Source organism: Dunckerocampus dactyliophorus, chromosome 21 (assembly GCF_027744805.1).
Source record: "Dunckerocampus dactyliophorus isolate RoL2022-P2 chromosome 21, RoL_Ddac_1.1, whole genome shotgun sequence".
In the NCBI taxonomy this organism is placed as follows: domain Eukaryota; kingdom Metazoa; phylum Chordata; class Actinopteri; order Syngnathiformes; family Syngnathidae; genus Dunckerocampus; species Dunckerocampus dactyliophorus.
In genome coordinates, this window is record NC_072839.1 from 14,223,200 (window position 1) to 14,246,486 (window position 23,287).

Consider the following 23,287-nt stretch of genomic DNA (forward strand, 5'->3'; position numbering starts at 1 on the left):
TAAATATGATGCGGATCATGGGATTCAAATTTTAGGCACCCCTTGTTTAGATGAAAAAAGTTGTTTAGGATAATGACTCATGGGAGCCACACAATAGATCCAATGTCCTCACTCATACCAGCATAACTTTCACTTTCACTTTCACACACACTTAGCTTTTATTTTCCAGGCACACAAGAGACGTGACGTTAGATTACATTAGCGTTCACACTGCATGGAGACTGGCTACTGAGCCAGCAGAGCCGATCCAACATGCCATGGCTGAGAACGAGTGGCAAAAAGAAGGTTCTTCTCTACCGTGTGGAAGTGGTAAGTTTTGGGGTTCTTTGTCGTTCTTCTCCATTCTGTTTTAAACACTTTCTTCAGTTTAGAATAAGTAAATTGCAGAGGCTAACTAATTAGCTCGGTAGCTTGCTATGCTAGCGGCAGTTGTCATGTGTCTGCAGTGATCCTGTTATTTGTAATATAATTTAAAAACCTTTTCATTACTTCTCTGACAGCAATGTGGTCCCAAGGTCCTTACACTAACCCTGAACCCTGAACCCTAACCAGTCCCAACCCCTAAGAAATATGTGGAGTTAAAATCATGCCAAAAACTCAAAAACAACCAACAACTGACAAACGAAGTCCACAAGGTGTGGTTTGCAAATCCAAAATATCATTCCCAAACTCATGCATTTTGCTTTGGAAATAAGAAATGTACGTATGATATATGTACGTTCTGCTTCAGAAACAATCAGCTGATTTACACACAAAGGCCAGCAAACCTTCTCGTTGCCCCGTCTAATCTTTAATCAGAGGACTAAATGAACACACAGCTTCAATTCTTCCCAATAACTACAGTACTTCTAGAGAGAAGTAGTTTCAAATATGAACCGCCCATGTCAACTGGCTCCCGGGAGTCACGACGCTCTATGATACAAAATGAACCGAGTGCGTGCGTATTTGGTGGCGTGGTCGCATGTGGCACCAATGTGAGCTTTACAGTTCTTTGTTCATTACGTCTTTACCTTTTTAGCCAGATGTCACACCATCGCAAACAGGCAACGCAAGACAGTAGCATCTTGCACTTGAAAGTCCACAATTGTGCTGGCTTGTACCGTACTTTTCTGCCTCATTTCCAGACGGCACGACGAGGCTTAGCGCTCGCCATTGTGCGCCGCGCCTTGGAGGTTGATTTACATGGAAATAATTGAAGACGTCTCCGCCGACTACGGAGGGAAATCCGGGCAGCTGTATTCCGCGGCCGACGGGATTGAAAGGATCAAACGTTTTTTGAAACCCTTGCTTATCGTCGTCCCACTACTTATTGAAAGTTTGCAGCAAAACACAAAACAAGATATGATGTTAGCATGGTAGCAAAGTAGCAATGAAAGGGTTCATTGTGGCCCGTTCATCCAATCAGCTGCTTGCTGGCTTCACACAGAAGCGGGCTCAAGGGGACTGTGGCTTCTATTTTTAAATCCAATAAGAAACACGCTGAGCTGCCGAGCAGGAACACAACGCGCTTGAGATTACGCCGAGACCAATATTGGTCAGGGTCGGATTTTCTTATTAACCGCCCTAATTACAGTTATATTTACTTCTCCGACTGGGAGGGGGCACAACTCGAGCTCTCGCAACAGCAGCATTCAGCCTCTAAGACCCCCCTCAAAACGAGAGCTAACTTTTCGCTCTTCTTTTTATCCACCTCGCCATTTTCGGCATCCAATTTGGAGCCGCTGACACCGCCAAAGTTGTCAAAATTGGATTTAAAAGGCACACCCCCGTCTCAAGCAGACGTGTGAAATTGAAACGATTGCTGATTAACACCGCGACTGGAGGCCAGACCCCCCCCCCCCCCCCTCCGATCAGGCCGTTTGATGGAACCGTTAGACCGCTCACAATCTACAAAGTAGATCGGCGCACTGTTAGAATAGCATGTGCTAAAGTGCTAAGGATCACATCTTTTCTCTCGGTTTATTTTAACAACATACCACGGAGCCACCAATGCTTTAGAAAGCCACTGTTCATGCGCTTAGGGTGCACTAAGTCAAGATAAACCAGTTCCGTGCTCAGTTTTAATTATGCATGTGTGTCAATGCTCCATTTGACATAAGCCTTGGTGGAGGACTTCACCTGAAAGCAACCTTTTGGTTTATATGCCAGGTGCAACTTTTGGAATAACAATGCATCTCTTTCCTCATAACCTTTTAGGTTATTGCTTTGCTGGCTGTTTTATTTCTAAAGGTGTGGCGTGGACCTGCAGCATGCACTTTCACTTATTTACATGAGCCTTGGTGAACGTTTTGCTGCAAGGGGGTGGCCAAAGTTGCTGCAGCAGTCTTTTTAATTGGCGGCACAATCTAAAAATATAATTTCACAATAAAAAAAAAACTGCACTAATTTTACACAAATCATGTTAAAATATTAAGAGAAAAAAGTTGTAATTTTAGGAGACTAAGGTTGTAACATTATGAGGAAAAATAACATCATTTTAGTGGCATATAGTTGAAATATTAAAGACAGACGTGATTTGTTTTAAGTCGTAGTATTGTAAATAGCAAATAAAACAACAAAGTTGTCATTTTTGGAAAATGAGGTGGAAAACCTAAAATATTAACGTCAAAAATATTATTGGAATTATGATTACAAGAATTACAAGAATAAAGTTGAAATATTTGGATTAAAAAAACCAGCAGAAATGGATAAAACCACTGTAATTTTATTAGAATAAATTCAAAATATTAATAGAATAAAGTCGTATTTTAATGAGAAAAAAAGGCGCATAAGCAGGTAATATGAGGGAAAATAATGTTATTTTCGTAGAAGACAGTTGAAATATTAAAGAAAAAATTTCATTTTTTTAAAGTTGTACTATTATGAGAAAAAGTTGCCATTTTCAGAAAATTAGGTTGGGTAAAATGTTAGAATATGATGGGAATAAGGTCAAAATATTATGGAGATAAAGTCAGAATTTACAAAATTTACAAAGATTATTTAAGAAGAAAGTTAAAATATTTTTAAAATAAAAACAAAAAACAGCAAACATGGAAAACAGTTGATAATTAAAAAGGACTTGCTGTTAGCGCTGCAGCACGTGCATCATTTGGGCTTTTGAGCAAGTACTTCTAAGCAAATGAGGCAAATAAACACGATTCCTGTGTAACAATAAATAAAACCCAAACAGGAATGAAGGAGGATTAGCCGTGGCGGGCTGCACTAAAATCCAACGCGAGGGGACGCAGGTTCAAGTCTAATGACTTTGCCGAAAGCGGCGGCGGTGAGGCTGAAATAAAAAAATAAAAAAACCTCAGCGAGAGAAAATGAGGAAAGTCATTACGCTGTCACTTTTGTTCACTGATGAGGAGCGCACTCCTCCGACTTCAACAACCGCCCGGGGGCCCCGAACGGAAAGAGGGAACGTAGTCACCCTGAAATTGTCCACTTCATTCAGCGCTAACGTTTTCCACTTCCACAGCTTTCTCATTAGAACGCCGCGCAAAATGGACGGGGCTCATTCGCGTAAACGCTCCCCAAACAATCTCCAGGTTTATATTACGCCTCGGAGTGTGTCGTTAAATCCTCAGATAGATGACGTCCGCCAGGGTTGTTTTGCATCGATTCTCTCCTTTGTAATAGTCGGGTGACACAAAAACAACACGGCCGAATTTGGCTGAACTCGCTGGAGGACGGCTGGAAACGTCTCAGCCTGGTGCAGATGGAAAGAAGATCACATTTCACGTTTCTTTTTCACTCTGTTTGAGTAAAAGCACGGGTGTCCAAACGTTTCTCCGACGAGGTCACACAGTGAAAAATGAAAGGATGCAACTTTGCCACTTTGATATTTTGCAAAGCATATGCTAAGAAGTTATACGCAGTGTATTTCAAGAAAAAACTGCTGATATACAAGTAGGAACAATAACTATTATTAGTATCAACTTCAGTCTTTGGTCTTCTTTTCAAGTTTTGCTGTTTTTATTTTATTTTTTCCAAAGTGTTTCAACTTTCTTTTTTGTAATATCAATCCTTTATTCCCATTATATTTTGACTTTATTCTCATCATGTTTTAACATTTCATTTTCTACAACTTTATTTTGCTTTGTTGGTTTCTCATAATATTTTATAATATTTTTCATATATTCTTTAATATTTCAGCTCTATGCTACTAAAATGGCATTATTTTTCCTCCCAACATTACAATGTTATTCTTGTAAAATTAGGACTTTTTCCAGTTAGATTACACATTTTTCTCTCAATAGCTTGGCTTTATACTATACTAGTATACTAGTATACTAGTATACTTTATACTAGCTTTATACTTCCATTTCTGCTTTTTTTTCTTCCAGCAATTACATTTTCTTCTTGTAATTATGACTTTATTCTCATGATATTTTGACTTTATTCTCATAACATAACTTTCCTGCAACCTAATTTTCCATAAATTACAACTTTAGTCATCGTTTTGTGTGTTTCTCATATTACAAACCAATTTTTTAAAATAATTTTTCAATTTTTGCTGTTGTTTTTTTTTGTTTACTTGATAAAATGATACTTTTCGAATGGACACCCCTGATTTAGCACATCTAGAGTTGCGTCAAGGCCGCACGGTGGTCTAGTGGTTAGCACGTTGGCCAATACAGGAACAGCCTGGAGATCGATTCTCCCCTGGGCATTTCTGTGTGGAGTTTGCATGTTCTCCTCGTGTGCGCGAGGGTTTTCTCTGGCTTCCTCCCACATTCCCAAAAACATGCAGGTGAGGTTAATTGGAGACTCTAAATTGTCCATAGGTATGAATGTGAGTGTGAATGGTTGTTTGTCTATATGTGCCCTGCCATTGGCTGGCGACCAGTCCAGGGTGTACCCCGCCTGTCGCCCGAAGTCAGCTGGGATAGGCTCCAGCATGTCCCCGCGACCCTAATGAGGTCCTAATGAGGATGCAGCGGTATAGAAAATGATGGATGGATGGATGGAGTTGCGTCAAGCATAGAATAACATGCAGGCTTCCACACTGCTAATGTCCAACATCGCGATTCACCCTGTAAAAATACTCCTGCACTTTGGAGACTCGGCTGTACAAGCATCAGGTGTTTAACATATTCCACGTACGTCCCGCACACACGCTTACAACATGTACGTATGTTGTTCACTGCACCCAATTTCAACTCGAAAGCTTAGCTTCTGCCACGGATGACAAATTCTTCAAGAAGTTTTGGACAAACTTTAATTCCCAGTATCAGGATTGGAAGCGCTGAAGAAGAGGACGGATGGGTCCGCTAAGGGCCGCCGACGTCGATCAAATCAAACGCTCGATAGCTCGTCTTAAAGTGGAGGACAGTTTTCCTGACATTGCATCTCTCAGGAGGACCTCTGCCTGCTCGCCTGCAAGTGTAATTAACAAGCAGACATGAGTCATTAAGTGTGCCAGCTGACAATCTGCTTACACCTCGGAGAGCGAATCAATCGGGCAGAATTACTTCCTATCAAAACTAAACTAAAAAAGACTCGGCAGCGTGTCTGTTCTTAAGAGTTCCTCAGGGTCCTGTGAGGATAATTAGTGATCAGCATGAGGTCCCTTGGAAGAAGTCCCACCATCTGGAGTGGATCTTCAAAATGTCTTGGTCGTCGGAAGCGCTTTGTTCAAACCAATCACGGCAACATACGCTAAACACGAGGTCCGTATTTGAATGCAAATCGGCCCATTGTGAGAAAACACGCGCTATCTGCCTTGCGGGGTACAGGAAGTCTTCGGACTGTCGGAAGGGTTGGCAGATTACGCCGACAAGGTGACCCCGGAGGACGAGGCTGCGGCAGAGAGATAGCAAGATCAGCGAGGTCGTCGGCCATGACTGCCAGACTTCACACGCCTTCCTCGGAAAAGGAGCTCACACACTTCTCCATCTCATTCCTGCACGGGTGCTGATTGGCTTTGTGAGCCATCTCGGATTTAAAAATCACTGAAATCACTTTTTTTTTTTACCCCAAAAGCCTTCAATGTACTCATTTGGTGGAAAATGAAGTAATGGACAAAAAGTACGGGGTGCCATTTTCTTTTTCTGGCGTATTATCCTAACATAAAGGGCAGCTGGGTACACGTGCAGCATCTCTTATCTTCTTCATAGACGCACGATTGTTTGATGCATATGTCAACAACAGGCGATGACCTTCAAGTCCTCACATCACAGACCAGTCACACACTTTGGATGCTAATTTTGCCTCATTGAACATTGTGGGTTTTTTCCTGTTAATGTCACACTCAAACACAATTTATGACTCAGTTATGTCAAAAATGTATGTTACTTATTTTTCACATCTCTTGGATGGCGTTTTATGTTTCGACTGTCAACCTGCAGTTTTCCTCAGAAGCGCAATAAAAATAGTAAAAACTATGAAAAGATTCCGTAAAAGTAAGCTTAGCTAACTTAACCTATCCCGTTCTTGACATTACGATATGTTTGAAGTTTCTGTATTCGAGACAATGCATGATATGCTGTTTCCAGAGATCCACACTGTTCATGAAGAGAAAATAAGAAAGAAGGACTCAACATCTGTCATCACCAACAAAAGCTGGTCTCACGTCAGGAGTTACTAAAAGTACTCAAGACGGTGCATGATATGCTGCTTGCTGCGATGCCTTGCTGACCTCAGGCAGAAAAATAAGAAATGCTGACAGACCTTGGGCTCAAGTAATTAGACAATGGAAGGAGTTGATTGCTGTATGCCTGACAGTGCATGATATGCTGCTCCCAGCTATCCACAGAGTTGACGAAGACGGAAACAGGAGAAACAAGGAGGACACAACATCTGTAGTTACAAATAGAAGCTAGTTTGACGTCAGGAGTCCATCAATGTACTCAAGACAGTGCATGATACGCTGCTTCCAGCTATTCAAAGAGCTAAGAAAGATGGAAAAGAAGAAAAAAGAAGGACCCCCAAATCTGTAGTTACAAATACAAGCTGGTCTGATGTCATGACTCAATAAAACTACTCAAGATAGTGCATGATATGCTGCTTTCTGCGGCGCCATGCTGACATGAGGGAGAAGAAAGACACAACAAAACAACATTTGTATAACTAACAACGGAAGGAGTCGATAGCGATATGTCAGACAGTGCATGATATGGAAGGACTTCATAAAAGCAGACAAGACAGTGCATGTTATGCTACGCCCTCTCAACTCAGGAATAAGATGTGTTTCAGGTGCTAACTAAGTCATTATGGTTCTGATGGGACTTATTTTTGAACATTAGGGGTTGCTTCAAGTCATAGGGTAGACAGCCATCTACCCTAAAAGGGTGCCCGCTACTTTCTTTGGTTAAAGCCTTTGAGGATACCCGAGTAAGAAGTCATCAGTCCCCCGGAAGCCTTTAATTATGTGCGTTTTTCCGTAGGGACGGTGTCTACCAGTTGCACTGACTTGAGTCGTGTCCCTGCGCTAATGGACACGATGTTCACAGCGAGCTCCCGTTCATCCCCGACGCTGTTGCGCATCCGATGAGCAAGCAATAAACTTTCAACACGTCAACTTTCTGCCTTTGTTCTGACACCTCGGAGAGATCGTCTCTCATATTGGCGCTCCCTCAAGGAGTCTTCTGGAATCGTGTCAGGGCGTTCAAAGCGACTCAGCCTGCTGATGCCCCATTTAAGTGACAAGGCAGGCGAGGGAGCGCCGTTTGTCTCCCAAACAATCACCCGCCGTGCATGCGCTCTCCGTACCGTCTTAAAAGGCAGGCGTTACATTAATGTTCGCTCAGATAGAGCTCTCGGTCGGAAAATGAGCCGTTAGCTTGTCAGCCATTGGTGAGGGCGGGGGTACACAAGGCTTTCCCAAACATTTGCTGATGACTTCAATCAAAGAAAGATTAGAGCTCACATGCTCAAAACTCAGTAAAAGAATGTGAATTTCTACAAGTGCTAACATTCCACTTCTTCTCTACCAGAACACAAAAGATGTCTGCTTACTCGCTACCACGCTACCTGTCCTCTAACATAGCTGACCCAAGGCTGACTTCATGCAGTGTTAAGGTAATGTAATGTAAGCTAATGTCTCAATGTTTTGTGTCATTACTGCCACCTAGTGACCACAATACTACATATCACATTATGTTTTGACTAACAGCGACCATTTAATAATTCATTCATTTCTGAAAAAATGCAATATAGCGAGTGACGACTGTATCACAACTTCGTCACAAAAAGAGGACTGTTTGCTAACGTGCTACCTATGCTCTGCTAGTGCTTGCTAACACGCTATCTATCCTCCACCACAACTTTGCCAAAGTTAAAGACGACCTCTGCTCACATGCTAACTGTTCTTTGCCAGAGCTTGTTGGGTGTAACAAAGATGAGTGAATGTGCTAACTAACCTCTTCCGCAACTTCCGCTCTCACGCCAGACGGAGGAAAGTCGATACTTCATTCAGTTGGTTTTTCATCCTCTGCTCAGGCTACAAAGCAGCTTGACCTCTGGTGCTAGTTTGTTACATCTGAATAAAAAATGCACTCTCTCACGGGGAACTCCACCTCAGCTTTAAAAATAGCAAATGCCGGTGGGGGACGGTGGGGGGGGAAAGGAGACTTTGTCAGCATGCATCAGAAGCTGCATGCAGGATACAAGCTAATGCAGTTTGGGGCTCAAGTGTCCCTGCTTGGACCTTTTTCGTGGAGCGTGCTAATGTCCTCGCCTGGAACTTTCTGTCCCGATATGAACTTTTGGGTAGTAACTGAACTCCTTACATGGCGGTTCTTGCTGACACACAGGGAATGACATTTGGTTACTCACTTGGTTCAAAATGGACCTTGCATGCCTGCTACGATTTGTCCGATAAGAAATATCAATGATAGTGACGCACGGGAACATTTAAGGAAATATTTCAATTGGAATCTATTAAAATATAGCAAGAAAAAATTAGTAACATTTCAAATATATTTTACTATTAGATAATGTCTCATATTTTGCAGGGGTTTTAATGTAATATTTAAATAATAATTAAATTATAATCAAATATCAGTCAAAAGAAATATAATTGTATTTTTCATTACATTTACTGTACTGTACGTATTTTACATTAAAAATGATATTATTTTGCAGGTATTCTAATGTGAAGACCTTTAAAAATTATTATGTATCATTATTTAATTTATTTATGTTAAATACGAAATATAATTTTACTCATATATATTTATGAATAATGTATGTTTTTAATCAACAAAAAGACATAAAAAACTTTTACTTCAATAAGTGTATTTTTATATCATGTTTTAGTATTTTATTATTATTATTATTTTATTAATTTGATATATTCTGCAGGTATTTTCATGTGAGCTCAATGTTTCCTCCTGTTCTAATTATTATTATTTATTTAAATTCTGTAATTATTATGTATTGTTTACTTAATTCTATTTAATGTTAAAGAAATACAATTACACTCATGCTTATGTTTAAACGAATATAGCATGTTTTTAATCAGCAAATAAAGAAATCTTTTACTTCAAGAAGTGATTTGTTATATCATGTTTTAGTATTTTATTGTTATTATTTTATCACACAGTGTATCATATTTTGCAGGTATTGTAAGTTTTGGTAGGAAGCTGCGCATTTTATTGTTTAATATATCTATATTTATTTATTTCTTTAAACATTCCAAGTACTACATGCCAACTTTGGCAGTTATCAGGAAAAAAGTTTTTTTTCTAAAAAAAGTTTCATTTTGGATTCTGTGTATTCCCTCAGAAACGGCACGACGATTATTCCGACTGTGTTCTTTCCAAAGTCTGAGCATCTTTTTGACCATCTTAGTGCTGACCTCCGGTGTCCTGCGTCTTGCTTTCAAGCAGCATCAATAATGAAAAGGCGCTCCCGCCGTTTCAAAGAAGTTTATCATGTTTAATTTCGGGGCGCTCGGCGTCACTCAGAGAGCCTGCGCTGTGTCAAAGACGTACATTTTTTATGAACCTTCATTTATTTGACTGAATAATTCAGCTTTGATGAGAGTCACATCAGTCAGGGCGCTCGCGTGCCTCGTGACAGCTCCTCCACTTTGTCAAAGCGACGTTACACCCCGCATGCTAGCAGCCTAATTATTCCTCCTTGTCATTTTACGATTGCTTTTTTTTACCCTACTGATTATTGCTTAGCTCTTCAAAACCAAATACATGATGACTGTCAACTTTGGAGTCACTCTAAAAAGAAGCAGAGCGTTTGTTTTTTTGCTGATGTCCCTGAACTTCACATTCATCTCTGCAAGTGTCCTCTCAGAGCCTTCCTCTTTCTTCCCTTCCTTTTTTTTTTGTTCACTCGTCAGCCTCCACTTCCCCTCAAATGAGCTGTGAAGTTATAAAAAGTAAAAGTATAAAAAGTAAAAGTACTTTTGCTTGTGATATGAACAACCTTATGGCAGCAGTGTTTATTCAAACTTAAAAATATGCAGAAAATATCCCCACTTCAAATTATTATTTTCTAAATGTTAATATTCTAATCATAATAATATTTTGAAATATGTATGAACATGCATTATTCATATTTATTTGACTGATTTAAAATTCTTCAGGTTGCTAAAATAAGACAACATGAAAATGACATTTAAATGTTGAATTTTCACCATAAGACATCCATCTAGACATTTCCAACTATGCATTTACAGTAAGTAAGTTTCATCCATTAAAATGTAAAACAAAAAGTACACATTAAAAAAAAGAAATTGCTATTTTTTATTTAAATATATATATCATTTATATATATATCTGATACATATCATATATATATCATTTTTTGCTATTTAATTAATAAAGAAATATAACAAATGCACATTCCCATTTTTAATCTGTATTTCATACACATTAATTATATTTCATATATGAATTTTCTGACCACGAGACATAAATCTAGACATTACCAGTAATGTATTTTTTTTCATAAATATTTTTTTATTATTAAGTCAATTTCATCCATTAAAATGGTGGGAATGTTTAATAAAATAATAAATTTTCTATTTTTTATTATTATATTAACAAGATTGCTGTTTTTGTATTCAATTATATTTTTCATTTTTATTTTTTTGATTAATTAAAAATATATCATAAATATATGCACATTCCCATTTTTAATCTGGATTTCATACAAATCAATTAAATTTAAAATACAGCGTACTTTGTATTTTTTTAAATAAAGAACAATGTCAATTTCATAGGTACAACTGTGCCTTTTTATGTTCTGTAAGATTATTGTATTTTTATATTCACACAAATTTTTCGTATATGTATGATTTTTTCTTATTTTATTAATTTTTTATTATTGTATACAGCCATGGAAAAAATGATGAGACTACACTTGTTTGTTCAGTTTATTCATCCATTTTAATGCCTGGTACAACTGAAGGACAAATAGAATGATGATATCTGATATCTGATAGCTGATATCTGATATCTGATAGCTGATAGCTGATATCTGGCAACTTCCATGATTTTCTTGATAACCAAAATCACTTAAGTTCCTACATGAATAGCTATAGCATTGTACTGTCAAAAAATGTAACTCTTATAGCTATTTTTGTTATTGCTATATTTGTCCAAACAAAAAGGTACTTTTAGTTGTATCAGGCATTCAAACAAGAAACTGCAGAAACAAAGGGTGGTCTAATCATTTTTTTTCCGTGACTGTGTGTGTGTGTGTGTGTGTGGGGGTGTGTGTGTGTGTGTGTGTGTGTGTATATATATATATATATATATATATATATAAAATAAATAAACATGACCTAAGCCAATGGTGGCTACCAACTGGAAGGAAATGCAATTACTGTGTAATGTAAATATTGATATTTTTTATTGACCGACAGCGATTGGCATTAAGTACCAAAACCCAAACCAACAAGTGACCCTATAACCAGTTTCCTGAATGCTTTCAGCCTGAACAAACCTGAAGAAAGTCACTTCCGGAAAAGACAACAACACCGGTGACATGAGGAACAAAATACATATAAAGTTAGCAAAACACACAAAAGAAAGCTGAAAAAAAAAGTTTATTTGACTTTTCCAGCGTTCGCAGCCCGTCGGACATCATCTAACTTGATTTCCCGCGGCTTCACGGCTACATGGCTTACAGTCGGCGTGATGGATGGCCTCGCTGCTGATTGAATGAACTCAAAAGTTTCAAAGAAAACACTTTCAGTCTGACCGCAGAAGACTTTTGATCTCTCTGAAGTAGGCCTTCTATGACTTGTGGCTCATTTGGCGACACTTTCCAGAGTGATGCAAGCTGCAACAGCAGTCCTATCGTGCACTGACGCTGCAAAATAGCCGATTTAGCCGCATAGCGTTTCACTTTTCAACACCAGCTAATATAATGTCACAGCTTCTCGTGGCTTAACAGCGCACAATGAAAGGTGAGGCTGGGAAATAAAAGGCTCCTTTAATTATTTAGCCGAGCGTCCGATTGAGCTAAAGCGCCGCGCGTGTCTTCCGAGTGATGCACGGCGGCGCTCGGGAAGGCGAGGAGGCGCCGTCCGTCACGAGACGACACTCTGCGCTTTCGAAAGTGTCCGCTTGACAAAGTGTCGCTACGTGCGTGCACACATTAACACATTAGCGCTCGTATGCATCTTTAGCTTACATCTACACCCGGTAGCTTCCTAAAAAAAAGCTTTCTTGTCCGACATTTAACCATCACCTGAACACCAGAGAGACCATAATTGCTACCAGCAGATGATTAAAGATCGTATTCAAGCTTTTCTTTGCCGAGAAAAGAGAAAAGAGAAAAAAGAAAGCTAAAAGGAGGCAGCTTTATGCTGACCAAGTATGGGAGACAAGCCTTTGGGTGCTGTTTTTCCCTTTTTTCTAAAAACCATGTGGCACCATCATTAACTCATTCAATACCAAAGACATATTTAACGTTTTTATAAGCCCGAGTGCCCGATTCCCAAAGATGTATTTATATGTCTTTTAAGTTTTTGTGCGCAAAAAGAGGTGATGACGCAACTGCACACTAATGGATGTCACTTTTAGAGCAGTTTGCAGCCACAAAAACAGCCACAAAGTGTCAGAAGTTCATGTGATAAGAGCTCGGCATGTGAATGAATGAATGAAACATGCACGACAGCAAGGAGGAAGTGGAAGAACGTGGAGGGGTGTAGCGTGCAGAAGGTTACGCATTGTAGGGACATTTTAACGCATACACACGCACGCACATGCATATCTTTTAACAAAAAGATCTTGCTTTTTTAGTTAGCAACTCATATTTTCCCAAAACTTGCCTATGTTCCACTGCTGATTACTAAAGAACGGAAAAGTGTAGAACCAAATGATTTTTTCTGATGAAAGATGGGAGTCTAGTCTTTCTTTGGGCGGGTTCCACGTTTATATCGCCATCGAACACAATGTTCTGTGTGCCTTGAAAGATCAGTCAAAATCATCTTAAAAGCCTGTTACTGAAGGGGTTGTCTTTTGAAAAATGGCTGGGATAGAACGACTTAATTAGGTCTCCTCTGCACGAGAGCACCTCTGTGAGTGTCTGTTGTGTGTGAGGGGCCCAGAAATCGGCGCTACGCCCCTGCCGGTGTCAGAACTCATTAAAAACGACACACACAGAGAAGAAGAAGAGTGAGACCATGCGTGGCCCGGAGCTGAACTGTTACCTCCTGGCATCATCATGCAGGAGCTTGGAGATGTTGTCTTGTTGAGACAGTCGATGATGATGTTGATGTTGCGGAGTGCTGAGACGTTTCCTCACATTGCTTTGTTTTTGGTTCTCTGCAGAGCGAGGACGCTCCATCTCAGGTGGAGCCTACAGCCCACATATAAATATCTGTTATACACACTATTTTACAATCATTTCCACAACACAATTATCATTTATTTATTCTTTATGCTCTCAAAAGAATCCCTTGACCTACATAGCATGTGATGGTGCTACTATTAGATATTTTTAGTAAAATGAGGGCGAGGATTGGATATTTTTTTTTGGTGATGGCCCCATTCTTTTAGACAGAAAAAGGATAGCAAAAAGCTCCATTATTCATTCTAGTACAAAAGTCAACAGTCCAAAAAAAGAGGGATAAAAAAAATACACAAAAAGGCTTTTTAGCAATTTTACTAACAAACTCTTCCTGTCATTATTTTTTTATTTTAATTTTTACATTGATAAAATTTAGACTAGCTATTTTTCACTTTGATTTCTTTTTTTTTTTTTTTTTTACTTTTCTCAGGTTTTAATTAACCCTCCATTAACATAAAAACTAATACAAAAAAAATCTCGTTTCTACTTTTAAATCAGGATTTCATTCAAATGAATTTGTAATTTAATTTGCTATCAAAAAATAAAATAAAAAAATAATTCACATTCTTTTTATTAAATTCTGATTTATTTATTTAATTCTGATGCAGATTTAAAATTCCATTTTTTAAATAAAAAAATGAATAAAAAAATAACAAATTAAAAAATACATTTGAATCTGGATTTGACCAGAACAATACCTTCTGACATAGCATAAAATAAAATAGCAAACTAAAGTAAAACATTCACATACATTTTTTTTAATCTAAATTTGTTGGTAGAAATTAATTCCAATGTTTAAAAAAAAAATAAAAATTCTGATGCGACATACACATAGCATTAAACAAAATGTAACTGAATGAAAATAATTAATTCACATACATTTTTTGGTCTAAATTTGCTGATAGAAATTAATTCCAATTTAGAATTATTAAAAAATGTAATTAAATAAAAATAATAATAGCGGCATAATTTAAGGTTTTAATCTGGATTTGATGAGAATGACACTTTCTGATGCTGCATACAGATATATTTGATAAAGATTGAAATAGATTTGTTGAAGATTTCATATGAGTTGAACGTGGACACAGCTGCAAAAGGCTACGCGTCTGCAACAAGTTGATTTACGCCCCAGCAATAAATTGTGCACTTGTTAGCTGCCAGGCTTACTCCGCTAAATTAAATTATGGACTAAAATGACGAGCACTCCACATAATTAACGCCAGGGGGTGGGGGGAGTGGAAAGTGATTAGCGCGCACCGCTCTTCAATCAATGATCAATCAATCAGAGGTTGTTGAGAGGTTGGCAAGATGCTTGGGGAAGACCTTTTTGGAACCGAAAAAAAAACAAGGAAGCGATTATAGATGCAACCTCCGGTCCTCAGGTAGAATTTTGGTGTCTTTTTGCAGGACAGATGCCGTGTTGGCCATTCCGGGAGCACACTTGGACGCAGCACGCAAGGTCACATGATTCCCAGGCGAGCAGGATGCTTTTAGTACCAGGGAGTGATAAAGCACGAAGACAACAACCTTTGATGTCCTCACAAAAGATGCTATTTACTTCTGCTGTCCGCTGTAGGACGACTAAAAATGGGAGTAGGGGGTCGGGGAAGCTCGCTGCAACTTCAGTGCTGCTAGTCTATGAATCATCATTGGATATTTTTTGTTAAATTGGCCGACTTACAACATATTTATAATGAAATTGCGCGGCTGAGAGCTGAAAATGAAGGCGCTTGTCGCGCGTTGATAGTGAGGAATGCTTGGTAATTGTGTTTCGATCCACTCCCCATGTCTGGTATTAGTCTTGTTTAGCCGCTAATGAAAATCTCCTGGAGCTCGCCTGTAGCTAAAGATGCCCTTAACCCCCCCCAGCCGGGCTCGCCTCTCCTTAACACACTTTATTACAAAACCACGACGAGAGTCGTCATCGTCGCTTGCATGTTTGGACTCCGCCACATGTCACAGGCTAAAACGTAGCTTCCCTTCTCGGCAAGAAAAACGGAGTCACCTCCGAGGAAGAACGTCAGATGTGAGCAACCTGACACAGGCGGCGGCGAGATGGATTATTTATTTATTTATTCTTTTCAGCCTCCAGACAAAAAGGCCACAAGGTGTTCTTCCTCTCAAGGAAAAGACGAGTGAAGAAGAAGACAAAATGTGCTCACTGAAATTCAACGTGAACTTTGTCCATCAGAGCAGAATTCAATTTGTCCTCCAGACAGGATCTCTCTCTCTCTCTCTCTCTCTCTCTCTCTTTCAACAGTTTTATTGGGAACGATATTAAGTTATATTTCAGTGCAGGGGGCATCTATGAATTATTAGCATGTTTAGCTGAAATATGCATGCAGCAGCCTCATCTTTTATTTCTCAACTATGGCAGGGGAGTTTAAGACATTATTTACTTAACTGTAGTGTTTTGGATGCAGGATCATTTTTACACAGTTCCAGTAGTATGTAGTGTACACTGCACAAACAGCCATACTCCAAAGAAGCCCAAATTATATTGAAATGAGACAACTTTTCTTATTTCGAGCAAAAAAATGTGCCAGTTCTTATTACAACATGGACAAATTTTAGAGTCCCCAATTAGCCCATCATGTATAGTGTTAGAATGTGGAAGGTAACCAAAGTAATAGAGAATACTCACACGTTGTGCCAATAGGGATTTGAACCCAGGTTGCCTGACTGTTGGCCAACATTTTACCCCCTCATCCACCGTGCAGCTAACATCTCTTCTTGCCGTCATGTTAATTGTGTTGGTTACTTCTTTGCCGGCCTGAGCTCGTCAACGAAGCATGAAGCAAATTATACGGGTACTTTTTTATTTCAAAAGAAAAAAAGTGTGATTGTATGTAAAAATCCACTTAATTTAGGAAAAACAAATATCAAACAGTATCAGAATGCTTTTTTGGCATGATTTGCATGTAAACTCACTAGGTTTTGGATTTAGATAAAAAGAGTAATATTTTCGTGGATCAAGTAGAATAATTTTACACCTTTACAGAGATTTTATGACTAGATTTAATGTAATAAATCTTGGTACGCTCTATGAAATTGCCATTGGTTCGAAATCAGCAAATCTTTAAGAAATGGTAGCTTAAAATGGCACTTTTTACTTTCTTGAAATTCAGTTTTTGCAGGGGATGTGGTGAAAAAAATGATACATTGCACCTTAAAAGGCTTGTAATTGGAAAGGAGGTAAATCATATTGTATCGCATTGTAAATGTGGTGAATTCTTATCGTATCGCAATGTAGACGGTGTGAATCGTTTTGTAAAGCATCTTAAGAGTGAATCGCATCATGTCATGAATGAAGTGAACCATATCAATCATATCACATCGGAATTGAGTGAATCGTATTGTATTGCATCTTAAAAGTGAATCGTATTGTGTCATTGTAAACTGAGTGGATCGTATCGCATTGCATCTTAAGAGTGAATCGTATCGCATCGTAAAGGTAGTGAATCAGATCATGCCATCGTAAATTGAGTGAATCGCATCGGATCGTAACAGGAGTGAATCATTGTGTAAATTGAGTGAATTGGATCATTATGCATCTTAAGAGTGAATCGTATCACATTGTAAAGGGAGTCAATTGCAGTGCATCATCGTAAATTGAGTGAATCGGATCGTATTGTATCTTATCTTATCTTAATTAAAGAGTAGGGTATTGTATTGCATTGTATGTAGAGTGCATTGAAATGCGTTTTAAATGAAGTGAATCATACTGTATCGTATCGTATAGGATGAATCATAAGCAGGTCAATCATTCTAATCCTCCTTCTGAAATTAACATTTTTTATTTTCTTGGATTTGTAAGTAGACTTTCATGATCATAACGTTCCCAAGGAAGTAATTCCCCTTCTTTGCCTCTTTCCATTCCTTCGTGTTTGGGCGGTTCTTTTCTTTCCCGTCCTGACAGATTCTGACGGAGGATTTGAGCACGGCGCTGTGACCCCGCAGGCTCCCCGCTGAGGCTTACATCTTATTCACCCCCTCCAACCCTGACTGGCAGAGAAGTTTGTCAGGAGGAAAAAGTAGCGAAGGGAATGTGATGGACCTCGCTAACGTGACGCACTCACACTCAGCTGCATGAATCATGGCGGTGTCTGCCAGCCAAAACATGCCAGCGCCCATAAGAAGCTAATTGACCACCTGATGGAGTATTTTGGAGCAACAAAATGTGTGTCCACCTTTTTTTTAATATAAGTACGTGTGTGTGTGTGTGTGTGTGTGTGTGTGTGTGTGTGTGTGTAGTGCAGCTCGCCCTCAGCTGTTTGCATATTATGACTCATGAAACATCCTGGCAGGTAATTGGAGGAGACCCACGCTCCATACATTTTTCATAATGATTCATTTCTTTCTTTCGCCTCGCAGCGGTGTGCTGGCTAAACACAACAAATGACTCCTGTCGTGCGCCTCGTCTTGGAAGAAAAGGAAGAAAAAGAAAGCCGCTTTAGACTTTATATCATTCTCATACTGGAAGCACCTAAATATCATTTCTATCCTAGAAGCATCCAATATCATTTTTATACAGGAAGTAAAGAGCCAAGGAGGCCACTAAGCATAAAATATCATAGTCCAGTGCCTGGTCGATTGTACAAATCAAAAGGAGTCTAAAGTGGCACATGACGAGAGGCGGGTGTACCTCATGAGATGAACTCTGCGCGTATATTTTGCATTTTCTTTGATGCATGAATACAAATCATCTACGCTCCACTTACCACTTTCATTCAACTAACCGCTAGGCTCTCTCATTTGTAAAAAAAAACCCCAAAAACCTTGACATTAACATTTGTGGCTGTAGGCAACCTTCTGATGTTTTTGTTTTTCATTATTAATTAACACTGCGAGATGACAGCAGCTGCAATTGATGTATCATGCCTGGTCAGCATCCGGCAGTTGGCTGGCCTTTTGTTGTGGCCAGCCTAAGGCACAACTGTGCAACAATCATGTTGTCTCATATGCCACACCTGTGAGGTAGTGGTCGATAAATTTCGACAGACTTGTGAAGATGTTTTGAAAGAGATCGGCCTTTTGTGTACGTACAAAAATTTTTACGTCTTTGAGTTCAGCACATAAAAAAACAGAAACATAAACAAAAGTATTGCATTTGAGTATATACAGTCGTCGCTCGCCACATTGGACGTCTTCACTTTATCACAATTTTTCAGAAATATATGAACAAACAAAGGAACAAACAAACAAACAAAATGTGTTTTGTGGTTGAATACGGCCCATTATTAGTTAAAAACTATGCTTATTGAAGCAAATTATACATAATTACGGCCAAAATTAAACATTTTCAAGCATAAAAATGGCAAAATGAACTAAAATACAAATATAAGGCATTCAGAAGATGCATTCAAAGACACTGTGAATGACGAAGTATTCTACACTGGTCACTAGGTGTCAGTAGAGTTACTGTAATGTTTGGTGAGAATTATCTCACAACACATACAATAATCCCTACTAAAAACACAGACTAGTGTCACGATTGTAACCCATGTTAAGATAAAACTAAACTCTGAGCCCCTGACATCACTTCCTGTCCGTCCCTCACTCATCTCTCCTAGTACCGGAACACTTTTACAGCAACACACACGAGCACCTGTCTTATTTATGTCTTAAATGGCTGATTTTCTCTTATTATGTTGACCATATTGGGGAATAGGAGTGTAAAGTTAACTATAGGGGTGTTGTTTCATGTCTCGAGGGCTCTAATAATGTTAAAAAAACATATTTAGAAGGTTGTAAACAGGTTTTCTATGCTCTACCTGCCAAAATATTCAATTTACAAATAATTTGTGTCAATTCACAAACCAATTAACGGTGATAAACGAGGGATTACTGTAATGAGTTTTATTTCAATTCTTTATTAGAAATGACAGCCTTTCTCCAATTGTCACGTTCTTCCAAGTAACTCTCTTATCTATTTGTTCTTTAGCTCAATAAACAAACTGACAAACATTTATGGTACATCGTTAAAAACAACAGTGACAGTTAAAAACGTGACTGTAGAGTGCCACCTGAGCTTTATTATCTTAGCAAAGGCAGCATTTATGGTGTTGAGTCTCGCTGCATTGTGTACCTAATGTTTTGTCCAGTGAGTTTAAGTGCCATTTCTATGGACGTCATGTTCAGTTAATGTCCTATTAGCGAATCTGCTGACTCTGCAACCGTTCCCTCTGCTGTCGGGAAGCCAAAAAATAACTAGTAGTTACTCTACGCAAGGAGGAGGGGAGGTGGCAGAAGCGGTGCTCCAGCCATGTTCCATTTAGAGGCACGTGTCGAAGTGACATCTCACGCTCGTCTCACCGCAAGTTTTTTGCCATTTCGAGGAGCGAGATCTTTCTATCATGAAGGGAATGAGAGTCAACTGTGTGCTCACAAAAAGATGATGGGAGGGTATCTGTTCCATATGTGATGCTGTTGCTAAGGGAAGTAGACCTCCCCCAAGGTCTGGTTTTAGCGTAATGGGGCGAACTTAACCAACACAACAACAAAGCAATGAAGATCTTGGAGAGAAAAGATGATCGACTTTTTTCTTTTCTTTTTCTTTTTTTAAAAAATGCTGACATTGATTAATATTCCGCAGATATTTCTGCATTTGGCTCGCCGTTTTATTCGCCGATGAGATGATGCATGGCTCCGACGGCCGCGTGATAAAGTGTGTTGCTGTGTTGTTATTGTTTTTCCTTGCAGAGAGACACCGGGGCGGGGTCCTTGCTGCAGACTATCAATGATTGCACTGGATAAAAAGAAAATCAAATATAATGCCCCAAACGTGTTCTAAGTGGAAGGTGTTGCAGGACGTAATAAGGGCCATTCATCCAGGTTGGCGTTCCAGATCTTCGACACATGTGCAATGCTGGGAACAAAGCCTGCGTTTGTTGTTTTTATAAAGGGATTGGATGTATCTATAACCAGCATTATGGATTATTGCAATGGAAGTGCACTTAATAGTCACATCAGACATCAAGTCGACAGCTTTTAGCTCGATGGCTAGTGCAGTCGACTCCAGTTCTGCAGAAACGGACCAAGTGGGTTACACTTGGAAGTGCTTCTTGCCGCCTTATGTTATTTATTTTTAATGTCAGAATTTTAGCTCAATTGATCAACTATAGTAATCCCTCGTTTATCGCAGTTAATCGGGTCCAGCCTCGACCGTGATAAGTGAATAAGTGATAAGTGAAGGGCATTATTTCATAGATCGAGCATAGAAAACCTGTTTACGGTATTCTAAACACGGTTTTTAACATTATTAGAGCCCTGTAGATGGTGGCGGAGCTACGGGGTAGCCGTGGCCACTCTGTGGCCATCCCAGTGACCACCCCAACAGCTGGGGGACTATTTTGGTGCAGAACATTAGTTCAGCCTAACCGCTGTTTCCGCTTGGACGCGTTTCACTGCAGCACACAACTTTCCGAGGGCAAGTTGCCTAATTTGTGGAGGAGGTGTCAATAAAAGCACGTCTTGCATGAACTGCAAGCGGTAAGTTTTCCATTATTACTTTGGTTGGTTCCGGTCAAGTTTTCTCACTATGTTGACTTTGACTTAAATTCTGAAGCGTGATTCAGCACATAAATCTGTTAATAATGGAAGCTGTCTGAGTCTGGAGCTAAAACAGATCGGCATCCACTTCCGTATTATGTCATGCGCGGGTTTGGCCGCCAATTATGGTGATCAGAATCCAAAAACTATGCATTGAAAACATGTCCTCTGCACACTGCACGACTATTAGCTCTAATAGACGGTCCAAAAGCAGTGGCGGAGCTACAGGATGGCCACTAGACAATTCAGGTATTAACTTATTGCCACTCTTATGGCCTCACCTTTGCCACCCTAAAAAAAAAAATTCTGGATCCGACACTGGCCGTAAACGTGAAACAACACTCCTATTACCCAATATAGTAGACATAATAAGAGTAAATAAGTCATAAGATATACATTAAGACATTTAGGAAGTAAATAAAACTTGTGCTTGTGTGTGTTGCTGTAAACGTGTTGGTGTGAGGAACGCATTAAGCTTGGCGTGGGTTACTGCCGCAACGGTAGCTCTTGTCAGGGATTATTGTGCCTGTTGTGAGATCCATCCATCCATCCATTTTCTTATTTTTAACGCTTGGAATGCTTAATTTAGGAAAGAAATACGTAAAATGTGCTTAAATCTGCATTAAAAAAAAAACAAAACTAATTCAAATCAGGAAACAGCATGATTTATTCATTTGTATTCATATTTGAAAAACAGAGTGGAGCCGCAAAAATCAAAGCACAAAAATTATTTTCATACACTCTGTCAATGTATACACTGTCTGTTTGGTTATTTTGGAACTAACCACCTTTTAAATGTGTTTATTTCCACTCTGGTTGTTTTATTACCATCTGTGTGGTAATGCAGTAGTGCCATCTTCATATAATATAACTTACGTCTTTCATGGCCTTAAATATGTCACTTATGAACAAAACTTTTTTGGTCCCAGTATTGACCCCTGTGGTACACCACAAACTATATACAAATATGATTATACGTCTTCTCTCAAATTAACAGTATTTAAAAATAATGTCCTCGGGTGGGCTTGAACCTACACCTTCTGTATTAAAAGGCAGGGGATGTACCGTTATACCACCAAGGAACCACAAGTGGTTTATATTCTCCTGTTCTGCTAATGTGCACAGTGTCAGATCAATCAGCTCTTCGGGTTGACTTGGTCCTCCATGCCTCACGGCAGCGATGTGCATCCTTTGCGCATTTGCAGAGAATACGCCCCCTTGCACAAAATGGGGCTGTGGGTAGATCGTGAGGGCCTACGCACAGCGTGTTCTGCTATGCTACATATTTCAATTAGTGCGACTGATGTTGAACAAACTGGCCGTCCAAAACTACTTTATTTTTGTTTGTAGAGTTAACTAACCAAAGTACGAGTGCTGACTCAGCGGTTTGCTCCACATAAACAAGCAAGGATGCTGGTGGAGCTAGCGGAGGGTGGCATATCAAACGAGAAAGGGAAGGTCATTGAGGAGATCCATGCCAAGTAGCAAGCAGTGGAATTACCTCTACAGCAAACATCTGACCCCTACCAGGGGAAAAGCTTATTCAGACTCCCCCCTCTTTCCTTAGCTTGTCATGATGCACCGGTAAAGCTCATACACATACTCTGAATGTTCAATAGAAAAACACATTTGTGATTTCTCACTGGTGCCGAGCGACTATCTCGGCCTCGCAGATCACATGAGCCTCGGAGGCCGATAGCGCTGATGAATAAATGTAGAGCGGGCCTTCACTCTGGGCCTTATCATCTCCAGCAGTAGCCGGGAAGCGGCAAATCCTGGCTTTGCGGCTTCAGAGGACCTTCCTCATCATGCAGCAACATGAAGAGGAAGCCCAGGGAATGTCATCCAAGTAGAATGTGGATGCGGAGCCAAGGCATCCCAGTTCCTCCAGTGAGTAAACAGGGTCTTGGAATTTCTTATGAGGGGATACAGTGTGCACACCATGACGGCTTGTAAGGTCCACTGTGTCGGCTGAGAAACATTCACATTA

At 39.5% G+C, this 23,287-nt stretch overlaps 1 long non-coding RNA gene across 1 annotated transcript; it reads left to right on the top strand.

Annotated features, from left to right (window-relative positions):
- The first annotated feature begins 47 nt into the window (after positions 1 to 47).
- On the top strand, positions 48 to 23,287 carry LOC129174306 (uncharacterized). The gene is made up of 3 exons (XR_008567413.1): positions 48 to 309; positions 7,920 to 8,004; positions 23,050 to 23,287. It is a non-coding gene; the product is annotated as an uncharacterized LOC129174306 (long non-coding RNA).